This window comes from Sinocyclocheilus rhinocerous, unplaced genomic scaffold (assembly GCF_001515625.1).
Source record: "Sinocyclocheilus rhinocerous isolate Xijiao unplaced genomic scaffold, SAMN03320098_v1.1 scaffold968, whole genome shotgun sequence".
Taxonomy (NCBI): Eukaryota; Metazoa; Chordata; class Actinopteri; order Cypriniformes; family Cyprinidae; genus Sinocyclocheilus; species Sinocyclocheilus rhinocerous.
In genome coordinates this window covers 406,791-411,470 of record NW_015662082.1, presented here as the reverse complement: position 1 = coordinate 411,470, position 4,680 = coordinate 406,791, and the positions used below count along the sequence as shown (strand labels likewise).

At 36.8% G+C, this 4,680-nt stretch overlaps 1 long non-coding RNA gene across 1 annotated transcript; it reads right to left on the bottom strand.

Annotated features, from left to right (window-relative positions):
* Positions 1–1,074: 1,074 nt before the first annotated feature.
* Positions 1,075–4,282, bottom strand: LOC107727451 (uncharacterized). Its single transcript, XR_001638357.1, has 3 exons — positions 3,944–4,282; positions 1,946–2,213; positions 1,075–1,294 (listed from the first exon to the last, which is right to left on the bottom strand). It is a non-coding gene; the product is annotated as an uncharacterized LOC107727451 (long non-coding RNA).
* Between the last annotated feature and the right edge of the window lie 398 nt (positions 4,283–4,680).

Genomic DNA, 4,680 nt, shown 5'->3' with positions numbered 1-4,680 from the left:
GTTTAGGAATTGCTGGCGGTGTCAGAGGGGGTTGTTGGGAAAAATTGTGAGCGCAGCATGGCTCCCACAAGTCGTAGAAAACTCATGCTGGATTGTTCTAGCTTTCAATGCAGCTGTCGGGAAAATTACCATTAATGTACTGTATGTTTCCTGTATAATGGGGAACAAATGCAAAAGCAAACTGAAACACACATCCCAAAAAATTCTCCCTTTAACACGCATGTCAGTCAAAAACTCACATTATAGCAAAACTAATTAAACTACCTGCAGTTGTATGTGTTCAGACACAATAAGGACTCAACAAAGGCATCATCTAATTTGTGACTAACTAACTAAGTGTATGTATGTGAGTGAGTGTGGCTTTGACTAAACAATTCACTGATCAACATAGTTAGTAGATATACATTTCCGCAGTTGTACCCTACTGCATTCTCAAGGTTCTTGTCTCACTTGTTAGGTCATGTTGTGGCATTTATGGGTTTGGTGTCTTTGTTTTTGTTCCTATGGGTTTGAAACTGCTTAGCATCCCAGCTATTTCTGATGTCAATGGCAACCTTAATTGAAGTGGAAAGGCGATATCAGAACGACTCAGATCTACCATGATCTCACATCAAGCAGTGCTCATAATCTCAAGACATTCAGTTTAGATTATTGGTTAAGATTACAGATAGTATTCTAAATATGTAATGATCTACTGAAATCAAAATGTACTAATGAATGCAATGTGCAATGAAGTTAGTATTTATATTCATAATAATTTATTCTCTTTGCAGAGTATGAGAATTTGAATATTTTTAAAGATAGAAAAGCAAGTTAGTTCAATAGACTTTGAGCAGAAGATGCAAGAGCAATAACAGCCATTACCGATAAGCAAATAGCAACATGAACCCAGATTTCAGCTTGTACTGTGCAGATCTTCAAATTCCCAAATGATTCTGAGAGTGAGAAAGAGCATTTGGTTTCTGAGAAAGCATGTTTTTGGCTGGCCTGAAGGAGGATGCATTTCAAAGAGCTTCAGTACATGTCCAGGCCTGCTGGAGGGGCAGACAGAAAAGAGAGAGAGAAGAGAGCAAAAAAAAAAAAAAGACACCCAATTACTGACCTCGGGAGAGAGTCAGAATTCCTCAGATTAGAGTCACTGGCAGTTTGCTTCACAAATGCATTTCTCGTAATTGAGTATGCAACCAGGTTCCATTAATCTCCTGTCTTCTGCCTGTTGGTGAGATCAATCCATCCAAGCAGGCAAAAGTTATTAACGAGGACTGTTAGATTCAGTGCTATTTTGGTACCATTTCTAAAAGAAAAAAAGAAAAGAAAGAAAAGCTGTTGCATCTAATGAGTTTCATGCATGACGATTGGCTCACATGCTGGAGGCATTGTGTTTTTTAAGTTAAGGCTTAGCCTTTTTGTGAGGCATTAATGATTTTAATTATGTGATTCTCAGCAAAAATGGTGCAAACTTATTTTCTTTTAATACATCTACTTCACCTTATATTAGAAGGCATTGACACACATCTGCTTCCAGTTTAAATCAAAGAGCTTTTTTTTCTACAGCATATATATTGTATATGTTCAGGCCATATAAACAGAGTTCCCTGTGTTGCAGAGCCAGCAGAAATGTTGTAAAACTACGTTTGTTGTTGTTCATTTACCAACGAGGAAAGTTACGATGTTGCAAGCAAATCCTAATTTTACTCAGTGGCACATAATGTAATATAAAATAATGCAGAAGAATATGTTACAGAGCATATTGCACCATGCTTGGACATGAATAGAAGCATCATTTAACATTATAAAAAGACTTGATTTACAAGCCTAGCCTTGCAAATTGTGTAAAAACCAATTATTATCAATTTTGAAATTATAAACTTCTCTGAGCTACCACAACACAATGTGCACATCCAGAATCCATTTGGACATCAGTCAGAACTTTTAACCATCTCACCATGACATATGGCCCGGCATTAACCTTCGCTCTTATAAAGGTGGGATAGTGTTGTGCGGGGTCTCTACGTGGCTCTCTGCCATTCTGAGATGAAGCCATCGATCCATGGCTTTTCAAAGCTTCTTCTTTCAGCCAGACCCTCAGGCCACAGTCTTTAACAGATGGGCCATTCTTCAGAGGCAGCCTTCCCACAGATGGTGATATAGTCACATAATTAGGCAGCTTGATGGCTTCTTTCACTCATTCTGCAAAGAACGTGAGAACCCCACTGGAAAAGACAATAGGAGCAGGTATTTAGCTCATTTCACAGTGATATTCATGGGAATGTCTGAGTGACTGTGATTGAAATGTAAGCCCTTTTAAGACAAACACCCAATACCCAGTTAACAAAAATATGTTTCAAGAACATTTTACTAATGTTCTCATTAAGTTATGCAAACATTATTCCTCTCTGAATATTCAAAACATGCTTTTTTTTTTTTTAAACCTCTTACATTTATCATTTCAAGCATGGGGATGCTACTTTTGAATGTTCTCTAAATGTTCTGAAACATGTAGTAAAAAATGATGTTTAAAAAAAAATGTTAGACAAATGTCTAAAACATTTCAGAAAAAAAACACCCCATGAACGATGTAGAAATAACAACTGTGTGTTAATATTTTTCAAAAATATTAAATATTTGACTGAAAACTTTGAACAAATGTTCTATTAATGTTACTAGAAGAACCTCTGAGAGAACCTTACCAGAATGTTAAACAAAGTTCTTAGAACTGAGAACTCTTAGCTAGGTATGTGCTCAATACATTTCATAAACATTCCCACATCTTTTTTCCTCTTTTTACTTTCACCATTTATATGTTCTCACATTACTTTTCTTTTTCTGCTAGCTCTTCATTTTGTTTTGCAATCTAATTTGTTCTGCTACTTTTAATTCTACTATTACTGTCTACTATGTGTTTTTATGTGTGTGCATACCAGTTTAAGTAGACCACTGTACTTGCTCGCTCTTAACTTGCTGTGAGTGGTCAAAGTTATGATTGTTTGAGGAAACTAACCAGTAGGCTATCTACAAAAGCTAGAGATGCACAGATCATGATTTTTCATGGACGATTCCGATTGCCAGCAAATGGGCTGATTCTGATAGCTGATTTTTTTTTTCTTTAAGCAAGAGACAAGAAAGAATGAAAGAGTACATGAACAAGCTGTTTATTTGCTCTATTACAGGCTGAACTGGCCATTTGAAATTAGAAGCAACCACTGCATTTTAATCACAGTCCAAACAAAGATGCTACATACATGTAGCATGAGCAGTTTTTACAAAAACGTACAAAAAAAGTTTTAATTTGTGTCATTTTTGGAGAATTTCAAAGCAGAAATTCTTAATTATTCTGATTTTGAACTAAAATCTGATTTTTTTACCATTGTTCTAGGGTTTTAAGCAATATTTCGTCATGGATATATGGATTTAACTTTAGATATAAATACAAAATGGATATAACTTTAGATATAAAAGAACAATTTTTCACACTAAAATCATGTCACTATATCATAACTGAGTATTTGACTGTTTTCAGATTGGTTTCATTCCCTTCCAATGTAAGTGCCTCACTGTAAACCATATTATTGCTTTAAAAAAATGTGTCAAAAGAACTGTGCATTGCAATAATACAAATTTTAAAAATACATAATCTCTTTATGATAGATAATTACTGGACAGTATGCATCAGTCAAAGATAAGCATGTAGAAACAAATGTGCTTTGTGCTTTTTAAACGATCAAGAGGAGACTAGACCAAGCCAGAAGGAAAAACAGATCATATTTTTGAGCATTTTGAATTTCTGCCAGCAAAGTGCTTCATTTCAGATATCTCAAGACAGTTTTCTGCTATTTCAAATTCACTAGGCCCAAGAGATGCGGCGTACCCTGAAAAATATGTCTGAACAAAACCAATAACCTCAAGCAGTGATTGCATTCTAACCATGTAACCTAAGGCCTACCCGATGCACGGCGGGCCAGCTGGCACTGCAGAAAAGTAACACCACTCGGAGTCATGAGTAACTCCATCTCCACGCCGCTGCTCAGCAACACTCCCGTACTCCAGATTCCATTTCAGTCAGCTGCGTGCTGGCTTCCCAGAACTGTATCTGCTTAAATTACTCCTCACAAGCCTCTGCAACATGGCACACATACAAAATGATAGATCATCCCTCAAATCCTTGCGTCTTTTCTGTTATCCTATATCATTCTTCCTTCCAAAGACATACACTGTTCGACAGATCCCCACAGCAGTGATATGTCTGCAACCACGTCACCTTAAGGTATACACAGGGTGAAAAGGTGGTTTGGCTGAAAGTGAGTGTTTGGGAATGGAAAACCTCAGTGCATATGGTATTAGACATCTTAACATGGCTCAGTCTCAATCCTAAAGAACAATAGAGAGCTTTGATTGTGAAATCCACTCTCTTGTAATGGATGCTGCAGCCAGCGCCTTAACACTTCCCTTTTTGCTGTGTGGGGATTAGGGAGTGTGTTTTTGTGAGTGCTTGTTCTGTGTCAGTACACCTCATGAAGAAACCCAATGGTGGGAACAGTCCCACAGAGCAATATCACCTCCTGCTGTGCATTTCATTGAAATTACATGGATCACAAAGTTACAATTTGTTTTGTTTTTTTAATGCACAAATTCACATGCATTTGAGAAGCCCAGAGAACATTTGGATTGCCAGTATACTTA